General features: G+C 42.4%; 1 protein-coding gene across 1 annotated transcript in view; it reads right to left on the reverse strand.

Annotated features, from left to right (window-relative positions):
* Nucleotides 1-13,101, reverse strand: part of LOC6037972 — a 33,566-nt gene extending 20,465 nt beyond the window's left edge. Inside the window, 1 exon segment of the mRNA XM_038262181.1 lies at nt 12,964-13,101. The gene's annotated coding sequence lies outside the window, so the exon portion shown is untranslated.
* Between the last annotated feature and the right edge of the window lie 4,860 nt (nt 13,102-17,961).

The following is a 17,961-nucleotide window of genomic DNA, read 5'->3' on the forward strand; positions in this document are numbered from 1 at the left end:
CTTATGGTTCGGCAAATGTCCCCCCATCGGAACATCCGCGGGGCCTCCGGCCACTCCGGATTGTGGCCACTACTGCCGAAATGTCAAATTTCATGTCCAGTATCAAAAACCATAAAGTTTGATACCCATATTGCCCAAACTCTTACGGTCCGGCAAATGTCCCCCAATCGGAACATCCGCGGGGCCTCCGGCCACTCCGGATTGTGGCCACTACTGCCGAAATGTCAAATTTCATATCCAGTATCAAAAACCATAATGTTTGATACCCATATTGCCCCAACTCTTACGGTCCGGCAAATGTCCCCCAATCGGAACATCCGCGGGGCCTCCGGCCACTCCGGATTGTGGCCACTACTGCCGAAATGTCAAATTTCATGTCCAGTATCAAAAACCATAAAGTTTGATACCCATATTGCCCCAACTCTTACGGTCCGGCAAATGTCCCCCCATCGGAACATCCGCGGGGCCTCCAGCCACTCCGGATTGTGGCCACTACTGCCGAAATGTCAAATTTCATGTCCAGTATCAAAAACCATAAAGTTTGATACCCATATTGCCCCAACTCTTACGGTCCGGCAAATGTCCCCCATCGGAACATCCGCGGGGCCTCCGGCCACTCCGGATTGTGGCCACTACTGCCGAAATGTCAAATTTCATATCCAGTATCAAAAACCATAAAGTTTGATACCCATATTGCCCAACTCTTACGGTCGGCAAATGTCCCCCATCGGAACATCCCGGGGCCTCCGGCCACTCCGGATTGTGGCCACTACTGCCGAAATGTCAAATTTCATGTCCAGTATCAAAAACCATAAAGTTTGATACCCATATTGCCCAACTCTTACGGTCCGGCAAATGTCCCCCATCGGAACATCCGCGGGGCCTCCGTACTCGGATTGTGGCCACTTCGTTCAGTTACGTATTGCTGTCAAATTTCATGTCAGTAGCAAAAACCATAAAGTTTGATACCCATATTGCCAACTCTTACGGTCCATAAATGTCCCCCATCGGAACATCCACGAGGCCTCCCGGCCACTCAGTTGTGGCCGCTACTGCCGAAATGTCAAATTTGTATCCAGTATCAAAATCCACAAGTTTGATACCCATATTGCCCCAACTCTTACGGTCGGCAAATGTCCCCCAATCGGAACATCAGGGCCTCCGGCCACTCCGGATTGTGGCCACTACTGCCGAAATGTCAAATTTCATCCAGTATCAAAAACCATAAAGTTTGATACCCATATTGCCCCCTCTCTTATGGTTCGGCAATGTCCCCCATCGGAACATCCGCGGGGCCTCCGGCCACTCCGGATTGACACTACTGCCGAAATGTCAAATTTCATGTCCAGTATCAAAAACCATAAAGTTTGATACCCATATTGCCCCAACTCTTACGGTCGGCAAATGTCCCCCATCGGAACATCCGCAGGGCCTCCGGCCACTCGGATTGTGGCCACTACTGCCGAAATGTCAAATTTCATATCCAGTATCAAAAACCATAAAGTTTGATACCCATATTGCTTAACTCTTACGGCCCGGCAATGTCCCCCATCGGAACATCCGCAGGGCCTCCGGCTACTCCGGATTGTGCCCACTACTGCCGAAGTGTCAAATTTCATGTCAGTATCAAAAACCATAAAGTTTGATACCCATATTGCCCCAACTCTTACGGTCGGCAAATGTCCCCCATCGGAACATCCGCGGGGCCTTCGGCCACTCCGGATTGTGGCCACTACTGCCAAAATGTCAAGTTTCATATCCAGTATCAAAAACCATAAAGTTTGATACCCATATTGCCCCTACTCTTATAGTTCGGCAAATGTCCCCCAATCGGAACATCCGCGGGGCCTCCGCCTCGGATTTGACCTACTGCCAAATGTCAAATTTCATGTCCAGTATCAAAAACCATAAAGTTTGATACCCATATTGCCCAAACTCTTACGGTCCGGCAAATGTCCCCCATCGGAACATCCGCGGGGCCTCCGCCACTCCGGATTGTGGCCACTACTGCCGAAATGTCAAATTTCATGTCCAGTATCAAAAACCATAAAGTTTGATACCCATATTGCCCCAACTCTTACGGTCCGGCAAATGTCCCCCATCGGAACATCCGCGGGGCCTCCGCCACTCGGATTGTTTACTGCCGAAGTGTCAAATTTCATGTCCATTATCAAAACCATAAAGTTTGATACCCATATTGCCCCAACTCTTACGGTCGGCAAATGTCCCCATCGGAACATCCGCGGGGCCTCCGGCCACTCAGTTGTGGCCACTACTGCCGAAATGTCAAATTTCATGTCAAGTATCAAAAACCATAAAGTTTGATACCCATATTGCCCCAACTCATGGTTCGGCAAATGTCCCCATCGGAACATCCGCGGGGCCTCGGCACTCGGATTGTGGCCACTACTGCCGAAATGTCAAATTTCATGTCCAGTATCAAAAACCATAAAGTTTGATACCCATATTGCCCCAACTCTTACGGTCGGCAAATGTCCCCAATCGGAACATCCGGGGCCTCCGTACTCAGTTGTGGCCACTACTGCCGAAATGTCAAATTTCATATCAGTATCAAAAACCATAATGTTTGATACCCATATTGCCCCAACTCTTACGGTCGGCAAATGTCCCAATCGGAACATCCGCGGGGCCTCCGGCCACTCGGATTGTGGCCACTACTGCCGAAATGTCAAATTTCATATCAGTATCAAAAACCATGTTTGATACCCATATTGCCCCAACTCTGGCCCGGCAAATGTCCCCCTCGGAACATCCGCGGGGCCTCAGCCTCCGGATTGTGGCCACTACTGCCGAAATGTCAAATTTCATGTCCAGTAGCAAAACCATAAAGTTTGATACCCATATTGCTCCAACTCTTACGGTCAACAAATGTCCCCCATCGGAACATCCGCGGGGCCTCCGGCACTCCGGATTGTGGCCACTACTGCCGAAATGTCAAATTTCATGTCCAGTATCAAAAACCATAAGTTTGATACCCATATTGCCCCAACTCTTACGGTCGGCAAATGTCCCCATCGGAACATCCGCGGGGCCTCCGGCCACTCCGGATTGTGGCCACTACTGCCGAAATGTCAAGTTTCATATCCAGTATCAAAAACCATAAAGTTTGATACCCATATTGCCCCTACTCTTATAGTTCGGCAAATGTCCCCCCATCGGAACATCCACGGAGCCTCCGGCCACTCCGGATTGTGGCCACTACTGCCGAAGTGTCAAATTTCATGTCCATTATCAAAAACCATAAAGTTTGATACCCATATTGCCCAAACTCTTACGGTCCGGCAAATGTCCCCCAATCGGAACATCCGCGGGGCCTCCGGCCACTCCGGATTGTGGCCACTACTGCCGAAATGTCAAATTTCATATCCAGTATCAAAAACCATAATGTTTGATACCCATATTGCCCCAACTCTTACGGCCCGGCAAATGTCCCCCTACCGGAACATCCGCGGGGCCTCCGGCCACTCCGGATTGTGCCCACTACTGCCGAAGTGTCAAATTTCATGTCCAGTATCAAAAACCATAAAGTTTGATACCCATATTGCCCCAACTCTTACGGTCCGGAAAATGTCCCCCCATCGGAACATCCGCGGGGCCTTCGGCCACTCCGGATTGTGGCCACTACTGCCAAAATGTCAAGTTTCATATCCAGTATCAAAAACCATAAAGTTTGATACCCATATTGCCCCTACTCTTATAGTTCGGCAAATGTCCCCCAATCGGAACATCCGCGGGGCCTCCGGCCACTCCGGATTGTGACCACTACTGCCGAAGTGTCAAATTTCATGTCCATTATCAAAAACCATAAAGTTTGATACCCATATTGCCCAAACTCTTACGGTCCGGCAAATGTCCCCCAATCGGAACATCCGCGGGGCCTCCGGCCACTCCGGATTGTGGCCACTACTGCCGAAATGTCAAATTTCATATCCAGTATCAAAAACCATAAAGTTTGATACCCATATTGCCCCAACTCTTACGGTCCGGCAAATGTCCCCTATCGGAACATCCGCGGGGCCTCCGGCCACTCCGGATTGTGCCCACTACTGCCGAAGTGTCAAATTTCATGTCCATTATCAAAAACCATAAAGTTTGATACCCATATTGCCCCAACTCTTACGGTCCGGCAAATGTCCCCCCATCGGAACATCCGCGGGGCCTCCGGCCACTCCGGATTGTGGCCACTACTGCCGAAATGTCAAATTTCATGTCCAGTAGCAAAAACCATAAAGTTTGATACCCATATTGCTCCAACTCTTACGGTCCGGAAAATGTCCCCCCATCGGAACATCCCTGGGGCCTCCGGCCACTCCAGTCCAGGTGGTGGCCAGTTCCAATGATCGATTCCCGCGACTACCTTGCCTCCAAGCCATCTGCTCCCAGACCTCCAGGCCTTCTGCTACCGGGCCACCAGGCCATCTGCTTCTGATGTGTTCTCGTCGACGTCCAGCAATAGAATGAATTTTTAGGACCGACCGAGCCGAGTTTGTTGGCGTCGACGATCCGAAAATTATGAGGTGGAGTGGGGTGATTTTAGATACATCAATCGTCTCGATTGACTGATTGGGAAACGTTCGTTCATCCAACCAGCGTGCACCAAAGAGGGTTTTGCCGGAGAATTCGTCACGTAACGTTTTCGCTTCGCGAAAATTTTGGATTGACATCCGTATAGAAACCTTGGACAAAGTTCTTTGTCAAAAATCACCAAATTTTTTTACCGTGTATTATTTTTTCGTGTAGTCGTATCCATACCTACCTTTGCCGAAGACACCAAATCGATCAAAAATTCCTTCCAAAGATACAGATTTTTTGAATTTTCATACATCATTTTTGTATGGACAGCTGCCGAATTTGTATGGAAAATTATATGGACAAACTAATGATGCAAAATGGCTTCTTTGGGCATACCGAAGGCACCAAAAAAGTTTCAGTCGGATTAAAAAATACAAAAAAAATCGAATGACCGAAATCCTAGAGAACTGCTCAGCTATCTTCTTTTGCGCCAATGTTTACATGCAATGTATTGTTGAAGTCAGCTGTTGTAATTGTAATTGTAATTGATTGTTTATTTGTGACGAGAGCCTGTTAGTTTACAACTTTTTATCAGGTTAAGGAGGTAACTTTAAGATAGAAAACGGAGATAAATAAACCAACCAAATGGTTCCAAATAAAGCTAAAAATCCAAGTTAGATGCGGAAGGCTTAAACTAGTTGTTTAACACAGCTGTTCGATACAGCATTCGAAAGATCGCAAGAAAAGCTTTCAAATGAAGGTAAAAACGAATCATTAAGTTCAATTATCGATTTGCTATGAGTTTTTGAACATTGGCCAATCTGGAAACCGTTCCGAATATGTGGGATGACTGTAGCATATAATTTTTATTATAGCTGGCAAAAAATCATGTAATAAGTAGGAAATGTAAAAATATCATAAAGATGTAGAATAAACAGTCAAATTCAAAAAAAACAAAAAAATACGAGCCTGGTTTTAACATTTTCATGAAAAGGTGTTTTAAAATGCATTTGGACCTCCGTGTACTCACGAGAGCAAGCAGCAGTGGGTGCTCAGTGCTCTATCGTTTTTTGGGTTTTCGTAATTGATTGTGATTACCGCGAGTTTGCTTTCCAGCATGCCAAAAGGCCGGCTGTGGCCGTGGCAGTTCGAGTGCGGCCTCTAAAAACCGCGAAGTTCGTCTACCGGCCGTGTGCAAAAGGTAAACAAACCAACGCCGTGTCGGCCGCTATCGCGCAGGGGAGCGTGAGCGCAGATGGAATCGACAAAAAGTTACTACATCGGATATGTTCCGAGATCCCCAAATGCGAACCCGTTTCGGTACTTCCGGTGCCACGACCAGTGGCACATCAACATCGCCGTCCCATCGGAACGAGTTCAGATGCTGAGCGACGACGAAGAAAACAACAACACCGACGGTAGCAGCACGACGACGACGATGGTCGTGCACGGAAGAACGTGTCGACGTCAAAAAGAACAATGCTCTAGGAACGAAGACCTACCAATTTTTTGTTTTGGACGTTGGTGGACGATGTTGACGAGTTGCTGGCCTCGGATATTGTCTGAAAATCGGTAAGTCGTCAATACAAGTTTACACATTTAACGAAAAGAACTTCGACCTGGTTGTGGAAATTGGCGTAGCTTCAAAATTCACATTCAACACGTGAAGACAGGCTGCAGTTAAGATCGTCTTGCAGGGTACCAAGACCGCCTGATCTCCGACCTCAAGAAGGGCCTCTCGGGTGCTGGAATAACGTCGCGTGACATAAAAGTCTCACGAAGACAACAGTCACAGGTACACCCTGTACCTGTTGTATTTTGACCGCGGCACGATCAAAATTCAGGACCTGCGGCGAACTAAGGCGTTGGACGGGTTTTGGGTAAACTGGCGGTTCTACTCAAAGAACCCGTCGGACGCAGCACAATGCCACCGTTGCCAGAAATTCGGCCACGGCGACATAAACTTTGAAATATATTTTCAACGGCCTAACGGCGAGCCAGTCTAATATATATGCATCCCCGAGCAACAATTCAGAAAGAAGAATATGGTTGTGCTCTGTACCATTTACTTCATGACGCTCCACGACGCAGTGTTAACGTTTAGATTTACCAACCGAAGTTACTGGTTCGATCCACGTTTCGTGTTATAAACCACGTGGCTCCATATTATAAATTATATAATAACAAACTGAGATTTCCAAATTAGAAGCATTGAAGTGTTTAAGAAACTGATGTCCCTACTCAGACTATAGTTGTAATCGAGTACCGGATTTGAGTGGTATAAATTACAGTTTATTCGTAAGAGATCGAAGAAAAAAGGTGCAGGTGGTTATGTTCTACATGACCAATATGACAAAGAACTTTGTACAAAACTCCTAAAAAATATTCTATTTTATTTTATATTTTTAAAACATTGCCTATGTACTTAATCCAAAATAATTTATTCCTATAAAATGTTTTCAATCTTTGGCACCTCTTGGAAAAAATTTCAAAACAAGCAGTATGGTTCGGAAAATGTCAATCAAAATGGTAATTTTCATGTCCAGTATCAAAAACCATGAATTTTGGTACCCATATTGCCCCAAGTCGAATGGTTCGATTAATGTCCCCCGGTAAAACCTTCGAGGGCAATTGCCACTCCGGGTGTGGCCAATCCGGTCAAAATGGCCATTTTCATTACCAGTTTCAAAAATCATGAATTTTGATACCCATATTGCCCCAAGTCGTATGGTACGATTAATGTCCCCCCGGTAGAACCTTCCCGAGGGCACTGGCCACTCCGGGTGTGGCCAATCCAGTCAAAATGGCCATTTTCATTACCAGTTTCAAAAACCATGAATTTTGATACCCATATTGCCCCAAGTCGTATGGTTCGATTAATGTCCCCACGGTAGAACCTTCCCGAGGGCACTGGCCACTCCGGGTGTGGCCAATCCAGTCAAAATGGCCATTTTCATTACCAGTTTAAAAAACCATGAATTTTGATACCCATATTGCCCCAAGTCGTATGGTTCGATTAATGTCCCCCGGTAGAACCTTCCCGAGGGCACTGGCCACTCCGGGTGTGGCCAATCCAGTCAAAATGGCCATTTTCATTACCAGTTTAAAAAACCATGAATTTTGATACCCATATTGCCCCAAGTCGTATGGTTCGATTAATGTCCCCCGGTAGAACCTTCCCGAGGGCACTGGCCACTCCGGTGTGGCCAATCCATCAAAATGGCCATTTTCATTACCAGTTTCAAAAACCATGAATTTTGATACCCATATTGCCCCAAGTCGTATGGTTCGATTAATGTCCCCGGTAGAACCTTCGAGGGCACTGGCCACTCGGGTGTGGCCAATCCAGTCAAAATGGCCATTTTCATTACCAGTTTAAAAAACCATGAATTTTGATACCCATATTGCCCCAAGTCGTATGGTTCGATTAATGTCCCCGGTAGAACCTTCCCGAGGGCACTGGCCACTCGGGTGTGGCCAATCCAGTCAAAATGGCCATTTTCATTACCAGTTTCAAAAACCATGAATTTTGATACCCATATTGCCCCAAGTCGTATGGTACGATTAATGTCCCCCCGGTAGAACCTTCCCGAGGGCACTGGCCACTCCGGGTGTGGCCAATCCAGTCAAAATGGCCATTTTCATTACCAGTTTCAAAAACCATGAATTTTCATTCTGGTCCGGTGACCGTCCTTACAATCTTCATAAGAACAGAATTCCTCCCAATTTAGTGCACAAACTGTGTCTTTCAATGTGTGCGTGTGTGTGTGTGTGAGCAATAAAATTACTACCGTGGATCCGCTTTTGTCGAAACCTCGTAAGGCACTGAATTTTTCTGAGGCTATCTGTTAGCTTAAATAGTTCGCATGAAATGTGGCAACAGTGGTGCAACATTCTCGCGTGACAGTTCCACGTAAACAGGAGGGGAGGCAAAATTTGTACCATGTTGCCACATTTCATGCGACTATTTAAGCTAACAGATAGCCTCAGAAAAATTCAGTGCCTTACGAGGTTTCGACAAAAGCGGATCCACGGTGGTAATTTTATTGCTCACACACACACACACACATTGAAAGACACAGTTTGTGCACTAAATTGGGAGAATTCATTCTTATGAAAGACAGGACCTGCCGGACCAGAATATTTGGGGCAATGGGCTTGGGACCACATTTATAGGATATTGGCCACACCCGGAGTGGCCAGTGCCCTCGGGAAGGTTCTACCGGGGACATTAATCGAACCATACGACTTGGGGCAATATGGGTATCAAAATTCATGGTTTTAAACTGATAATTATAATGGCCATTTTGACTGGATTGGCAGGTGGCCAGTGCCCTCAGGAAGGTTCTACCGGGGGGACATTAATCGAACCATACGACTTGGGGCAATATAGGTATCAAAATTCATGGTTTTTTAAACTGATAATGAAAATGGCCATTTTGACTGGATTGGCGACACCCGGAGTGGCCAGTGCCCTAGGGAAGGTTCTACCGGGGGGACATTATTCGAACCATACGACTTGGGGCAATATGGGTATCAAAATTCATGGTTTTTAAACTGGTAAGAAAATGGCCATTTTGACCGGATTGGCCACACCCGGAGTGGCAATTGCCCTGGGAAGGTTCTACCGGGGGATTAATCGAACCATACGACTTGGGGCAATATGGGTATCAAAATTCATGGTTTTTGAAAATGTGAAAATGGCCATTTGACTGGATTGGCCACACCCGGTGGTCAGTGCCCTGGGAAAATTCTACCGGGAAATTATTCGAACCATACGACTTGGGGCAATATATGAATTCAAATTCATGGTTTTTAAACTGGTAATGAAAATGGCAATTTTGACCGGATTGGCCACACCCGTATTGGCCACACCCGTAGTGGCCAAACCATGAATTTTGATACCCATATTGCCTAAGTCGTATGATTCGATTAATGACCCATAGAACCTTTCCGAGGGCACTGGCCACTCCGGGTGTGGCCAATCCGGTCAAAATGGCCATTTTCATTACCAGTTTAAAAAACCATGAATTTTGATACCCAGATTGGCCCAAGTCGTATGGTTCGAATAATGTCCCCCAGGTAGAACCTTTCCGAGGGCACTGGCCACTCCGGGTGTGGCCAATCCAGTCAAAATGGCCATTTTCATGACCAGTTTCAAAAACCATGAATTTTGACACCCATATTGGCCCAAGTCGTATGGTTCGATTAATGTCCCCCGGTAGAACCTTCCCGAGGGCACTGGCCACTCCGGGTGTGGCCAATATCCTATAAATGTGGTCCCAAGCCCATTGCCCCAAATCATTCTGGTCAGTGACTGTCCTTTTAATTTTCATAAGAACAGAATTCCTCCCATTTAGTGCACAAACTGTGTCTCAATGTGTGCGTGTGTGTGTGTGAGCAATAAAATTACCGTGGATCCGCTTTTGTCGAAACCTCGTAAGGCTGAATTTTCCGAGGCTATCTGTTAGCTTAAATAGTTCGCATGAAATGTGGCAACAGTGGTGCAACATTCTCGCGTGACAGTTCCGAAAACAGAAGAGGATGCAAAATTTGCTAAGTGCTCTCCAGCCTATCAGCAGCCATTTTCCTGCATTCATTTTATTTTCATCTTAACTTTTGAATACTTTAACAAAGTTTTATCAACTTTGTGAAATAGTCTACTTAAATTTAAGACTTTCCTTTCGTTTGGTGGATAAAGCATGCAGATTGCTTGAATTGGGTGGAAGATATAAGCGTTTGAAACAATTACACAAATCGTTACACTTTCCTTCGCGAAATTTTGGATTGACACCCGTAGACAGTGCCCATAGGACAAAGTTTTTAGCCAAAACCATGAATTTTGATACCCATATTGCCCAAATTTGTATGGTTCGTAAATGTCCTCAGTAGAACCTTCCCTCAGGGCAATGGCCACTCGGGTGTGGCCAATCCTGCCAAAATGGCCATTTTCATCACCAGTATCAAAACCATGAATTTTGATACGCATATTGCCCCAAGTCGTATGGTTCCGTAAATGTCCTCCCGTAGAACCTTCCTCAGGGCACTGGCCACTCCGGGTGGCCAATCCTGCCAAAGGCCATTTTCATTACCAGTATCAAAAACCATGAATTTTGATACCCATGGCCACTCCGGGTGTGGCCAATCCTGCCAAAATGTTCATTTTCATTACCAGTATCAAAAACCATGAATTTTGATACCCATATTGCCCAAGTCGTATGGTTCCGAAAATGTCCTCCCGTAGAACCTTCCTTCAGGGCACTGGCCACTCCGGGTGTGGCCAATCCTGCCAAAATGGCCATTTTCATTACCAGTATCAAAAACCATGAATTTTGATACCCATATTGCCCAAATTTGTATGGTTCCGTAAATGTCCTCCCGGTAGAACCTTCCCTCAGGGCAATGGCCACTCCGGGTGTGGCCAATCCTGCCAAAATGGCCATTTTCATCACCAGTATCAAAAACCATGAATTTTGATACCCATATTGCCCAAATTTGTATGGTTCCGTAAATGTCCTCCCGGTAGAACCTTCCCACAGGGCAATGGCCACTCCGGGTGTGGCCAATCCTGCCAAAATGGCCATTTTCATTACCAGTATCAAAAACCATGAATTTTGATACCCATATTGCCCAAATTTGTATGGTTCCGTAAATGTCCTCCCGGTAGAACCTTCCCTCAGGGCAATGGCCACTCCGGGTGTGGCCAATCCTGCCAAAATGGCCATTTTCATCACCAGTATCAAAAACCATGAATTTTGATACGCATATTGCCCAAAGTCGTATGGTTCCGTAAATGTCCTCCCGGTAGAACCTTCCCTCAGGGCACTGGCCACTCCGGGTGTGGCCAATCCTGCCAAAATGGCCATTTTCATCACCAGTATCAAAAACCATGAATTTTGATACCCATATTGCCCAAATTTGTATGGTTCCGTAAATGTCCTCCCGGTAGAACCTTCCCTCAGGGCAATGGCCTCCGGGTGTGGCCAATCCTGCCAAAATGGTAATTTTCATTACCAGTATCAAAACCATGAATTTTGATACCCATATTGCCCAAATTTGTATGGTTCCGTAAATGTCCTCGGTAGAACCTTCCCTCAGGGCAATGGCCACTCCGGTGTGGCCAATCCTGCCAAAATGGTCATTTTCATTACCAGTATCAAAAACCATGAATTTTGATACCCATATTGCCCAAATTTGTATGGTTCCGTAAATGTCCTCCCGGTAGAACCTTCCCACAGGGCACTGGCCACTCCGGGTGTGACCGATATCCTACCAAATTGTTCCCAATAATTTCGGTATTCCGGTGACCGTTCTGGCTACCGTCAATAACTTCTGGACCTCCTCTCAAGTTCGTGCACCACCTGCGTGTGTGTGTGAGCAATAAAATTCCCAACGTAAGGTCCGTCTTTGATGAAAGTCTGATGGACACTAAATCCTCCAGAGGCTAACTTTTAGCTTAAATAGTTTTCACGGCATCTACGCAACAGAAACAGAATGTCACGCCGAGGGCTTGCGACGGTAACGCTACATTTTCGAAAAATTTTGCATTGACACCGCAGATAGAGCTTTAAGACAAAGTCCTTTGTCAAAAATCCTTTCTCATGGCATCGCTTATTATCGGCCTATCGGCACTTTGGCCTTAAATTACAGCTTACATAAAGTAGAAATTGTATTTTGCTAGCGGAAAACTGCCAACAGTGATGAGAGTTTGTCGGAACGCTTAGTGTGCCAAAGATGTATTTCCACTAAATACATCGTCAATTTTCTTGGATTTTGTAGGAGACGTTTTAATTACATTTACATAAAACACTTTCAAAACCCAAATCATAAGCCTTTAGAGTAATTATTAATTAAATAAAGTTTTTCAGTTATCACAACATTATCGTAACATTCATTCAAAACGAAAACACATACTCGGCGCAATACCAATGCGCTATCTCGCGGAAAGTCGTACTAACACTTCGCAAAACACAAGTGTGAGTTAACGCGTTCACGAATACATGGTCGAGGTAATCAGGTATGTAATTTTCATAAGTCTTTGTAGGTATTTGTACCCAAGAAGAGGGCCAAACGTCGAATTAATTACGAAAATTTCTTTCAAATCAGCTGATGTTACAAACTTCAGATCATCGATGAATTATATAAAATTATTGCATAAATTTCAAAACCAAAGTATTATCCATTCAGCTTAACAACTTATGTGTTCAAATTTGCTGAAAACCCGTGAAATATTTTTCAAGGTCGTTAGGAAACAAAGATGGCTACTGTAAAATAGACACATCATAAAAAAAATTATTCACACTTTCAATTTAATGAATATCTAGTCACACAACTTAAATGATTTAAGTAATCCACTGAGCATCACAGAAATAATTTTATTATAAAACATTTGTGTATATATAGTTTTGTTTCAAAATTTTGAAAACTCACAGCAACAAACCGATGGCTTCGAAGGAATACACAGCCAGACTGGGACCATTTTTCACTTCAAGCTGCACAATATTGTTTTGATTGAATGTTTACTAAATTGAGCTCGTATACGCGAAGTAGTATTTGTGCTATTGGCCGAACTACACGTCTGTATGGCAATATAAACGTCAACACTCTTTGGGTGCATTCGTGTTTCCCGACTTCGCTATGCAGAAATCGTCTAGCATGGATGTGCATTTTATTATCGCAACAAAAAGTCTGGCTAGTTAATATGGCCTGCTTTTGAGCTGAAATAATTACCTTTTTTGAAAATTTGATTTACATCTTTCATTATAAATTGCACCAAGTAACACTTTGTCTTTGTATTACGAATATATTTGGTTTCTTGGTAAATCAAACACACGGACTGCGACACATACAGTGTGTCAAATATTTAGTTTTTTTTCAGTAAAACTTATCAAAACATAAGTCAACAAACAACTATTTTTATAAAGTTGCATTTTATGTAAATGTCTTTAGTCTCTAATGAACAAGTTTCATCAATATTAAAAAACAAATACATAGTTTTCATCTTTTTTATTAACATTTTTTGATCAATAATAATGTTTCGGAACAAATACGTTAAACAATCCGGATTGTCCCGGAACCGGTTTAACCCCCAGAGGGAAATTTTATGGTGGTCAGATAGAGAGCAAAAAAACCCACCTCTTGCAATTTAAAGCATCCAAATTCGTCCACTACAGCCCCATTACGAAACCCTAGTCTGAAATTTTAAATTTTCACTTTTCGTGCTAAGCATTTCTGTACCGTCCTGGGTAAAAATGTTTTGCTTTTGTTGCTTTTTGTTTATCAAATTTCAGACTAGGGACTCGTAATCGGGCTGGAGTGGACCACCATAAAATTTCACTTTGGGGGTTAAACCGGTTCCGGGACAATTCGGATTGTTTAACGTATTTGTTCCGAAACAGTATTTTGGTCGAAAAATGTCAATAAAAAAGATGAAATCAATGTATTTTTTGAAGAAATATTGATGAAACTTGTTCATTAGAGACTCTTACAACATAAAATAGCAACTTTATAAAAATAGTTGTTTATTAACTTATGTTTTGATAAGCAGTTGGCCTGGCCGCTTCGACGTTTGTGATCTTTCAATGCATGTTAGGGTTAGGGTTAGATTATGTTTTGATAAGTTTAACTAAAAAAACTAAATTTTAACCATTTTTTCATGTAACTGCTAATTTTAAATGTAGTATGCAAATGTAACGAATTATTTTATAACATCACTATAATTCTCAACCTTTGATTACGTGATTATCTTTGAGCCTACGAAAAATCAAACAATGCAAAATGTCACATTGTCACCTCTTCTCACGGTAAATATAATGGTAATCGTATACAAACTGTATTTAAAGCATGAAAAGTTATACCACGTGGAACCAATTGCCTATCATGTATTGGTAACAATCGAAAAGTAGTTGAATAAGATGAAAAAGGCTGTAAATACAAATTTGCAACATAAACCGTTTCCTCAAGAGTGTCATTATTGTTCGAAAAAACTATATTTATGAAAAAGGCCCTTTGTTTGGCTCAAAGGATGTTTTATTATGGAAATCATTCGGCACCAATACTTCAGAGTAGTTAATAACTCTCAATGCTTGATCAAAAGTTATACAGATTATGAACCAAAATGAATTCTTCGCGATAAAAGCTGAAATCAAAATTACTATATAATGATGATAAACGACTGTATAAATTAGTGTGATTAGCTATTTATGCAAACAAGCTTTTCAGAGACAGCTATTTATTATATTCTATATTTTTATTGGTTGTTTTGGTTTTTCTTCTGATTCAAATCGAGAATATTTGCTTTCTCTGTCAATTTTCGAATTTTTAGATAATATATATACTTAAATCACTATATGTATGCAGACTGCAGTCAATATTTGCCTCAATTGTCCTCTCTCTTTTTTAAAAATGTTTTGACTTAGCTGACTTGATATAACTGGTAATAATTGAGAAAAACACAAAGATTCAAGAAAAGCAAAGATTATATTTAAAAGAAAACAATTTAAGTCACAAAAATCTTAATTTAATGATTGTAACTAAATTACGAGTCACTTGCGTTTGCAGTAATGTAATGAAAGTATGACGTCACTTAAAATGTGAATTAAGAAAGTGCCTAATAAAAGCTCTGTTTTTATCAATTGCAAAATAATCCCGGAGTAAATTACAACTTACCTTGAAAACTGCTTCACTCTTCTCTCATTCTAGTCACCATATTTTGATTCTAGTAATAATTCTACGATATAAAACCTACTAGAAATTTTGTTCAATGTGCGACCTGCCAAATGTTTTTTTTCGAGATGTCTTAGCAAAGGATTTGTGCGATAACGGGTACACGCAAGACTTTCGACTTGTATTGGTGAGCGAGTATCCGTCCAAAATGCTAAATAATACCTTGTGGTAGTTTTAGTAAAAATCAGCTGTACAGGCAAGTACAAACTAGGGTTTCCATAACCGATATGATACATCGTGCAATGATGTTGAACCTTATTTAAAATTAAATGATGAATAAAAACTAACTTTCTTTATAAAAAATATGCTAAAATAAATCTACGCTAACAATAAAAAAAAACTATGTACCGTAAACTGGGGTCAATTGGGACAAATGGGGCGAATTGGGACAGCAGTTTTAACCATGTTAGCACAATATTTTGATTTTTCATTATGGTTTCGGTTAGAACAGACTCAGGCCAACAAAATGTGTACATCAATTTTTAAATTTAAAAGCTTTAAGTGCTCTAAAAACTGCTGTCCCTATTCACCCCAGATTACGGTACGTAGCCTTTGCGTGAGACGTAGCGCTTTTTGAAATGGTAGTGAAGTAAGTGCAAGCTTGTAGTGATCCTGATAATTTACATACTATCCTCCAGGTTAGAAAAAAATGAGATTTGTGTACAGGGATAAAAATCCTGCAAGCTTATCCGGTAACTCTGTTTTGTCCAATTCGAAGACACGGAAATGTTTCCAAATCGACAACATTGTTCTCGATTTCGCTGTAAATGTTTTCAAAATCGACTACATTGTTGTTCATAATCTGAACAGCATTGATGCCTCTGTGTTCTCTTGTGCGCTTGCTGGGATTCCTATCTAGTTAGCATAAGAGAGCACAGAGGCATCGAAATGTTGACGATTTTGAAACTTTTCCTTGTTTTCGAATTCGACAACACAGAGTTACTAGATTAGCTTACAGGATTTTATCCGTGTAGAAGATAAATTTTAAAATATTGCCATTACAGAGACAAATGTCTCAAGCCAACCCATGATTTCTTAGCAGAGTGCGGACATTTTCTCTGAATCGGCTATATATGCTATTTGGTACATTAAAAACCTCTGTCCCTTTTATGATTGTAGTCCTCTTTCGATCAAGTCGTAAATATTTTAAGTCAAGGTTGCTTGGGGTATTTGTCACTATTTTGGGCCTAGTACCTATTTTGGGTCTACTTTGGGTCTACCAAACTTAATTCAACAAAATTGAGCATTTCTCCAAATCTGTCAGGAATCTGCCACTTGATAATAATACGTGCAGTCATTATCTTCATTTTGGTGAGCAAGAATAATTTACTTTTTCTGCCTAAATTAGAAATAAAGCAATAAAAATAGCCCTCTTCACTTTTTCCTGGCGAATCGCTAGTTGCACATTAGGTCGAAAATTTTCACCACTTATGCTTACCGCTTGTTAACGCTCAGCGTCATGGCTTTCATCGCACAAACCCGTTGCAAAAACAATCACTAAACTGCCACCAAATCAATAAAATAACTGATTAAAGTTACTTCGTCCATTTCGGAGAGAATGGCTCTATATTCAGTCCATTTGACGCTACAAATTGCGACAGTGTGTGTGCGGTTTTCACAAGTTACAGTCTTTCTTGCAAATTACGGGCTTGTTGTTTGGCTACGCAACAAATGTTTAATTAAATATGTTGAAAACTCGTAAAGAATGATATTAATCATGTCCAAGCTAATTATGCACGTAATGCAAGTGAAATCAATCGTTCTAAAGTTGATTTGTGGCTTAAAACATCACAATGATTGAGCATGTTTGTCAACCGAATTTGTGCGGCTGCACTGTACGAGCTGGGGCTGAACCGTACCTCAAAAAAGTTCGCCACGTGCTTCGAGATTTCAACCAATCAGAAGGTAGGCCGAAAATATGCACAAAGAAGGTCGTATAGAGCTATCTAAGCCCGATCTCACACACACTAGCACACCATTTGTTTTGCTGGCTGGTACAAAAATTAACCTCACTTTTTTTCGTGTACGTACACGCAATACATGCGCACGTAGATAACTCTATAGAGTTATCTAAGCCCGTTCTCACGAACACTAGCACGCCATTTGTTTTGCAGGCGGGTACAAAATTTAATCTAACTTTTTTTCGTGTACGTACACGCAATACATGCGCACGTAGATAACTCTATGCTAGAAGCAATATCCCCAAAATAGGAACAAAATGTTTTAGTTTCTCGGGCTTATATACTGCCCTGATCGCATAAATGTCCCATATGCATTTTCATCGATTTCGAGTTTTGAAGCAGTTTGGTTCAAAATCGTGTGCTCTTTCAAAAGAGCCTATAACATCCAGTACTTTGTTCCAGAAATCAGGAGGAAATCCAGTTTTTTCGCGAAAACTTAACACATAGCCTTATGTATGGGACAAACTTCAAATGCGTTTTTCTCAGCTTGCTGTTTTTGCATATCGTCGCCATCGTGCTAACTTGTCGTACGTGCATTTTGGGCCAAATTGAGTTAAGAACACCATATTGTGCAGCTCACAATGCCTCACCTTTTGACCTTCACAGATCCCCAAAATTCGATTTCAATCCTGAGATATTCAACAAAAACCGAAAAACCTCCGTGCATTTTTGTCACTTTATATATGAAAGTAGTTTCAATCTTGTCGTACATCTTGTCACTCCATCAAAATTGATGTAAGTG

This window comes from Culex quinquefasciatus, chromosome 3, assembly GCF_015732765.1.
Source record: "Culex quinquefasciatus strain JHB chromosome 3, VPISU_Cqui_1.0_pri_paternal, whole genome shotgun sequence".
Taxonomy (NCBI): domain Eukaryota; kingdom Metazoa; phylum Arthropoda; class Insecta; order Diptera; family Culicidae; genus Culex; species Culex quinquefasciatus.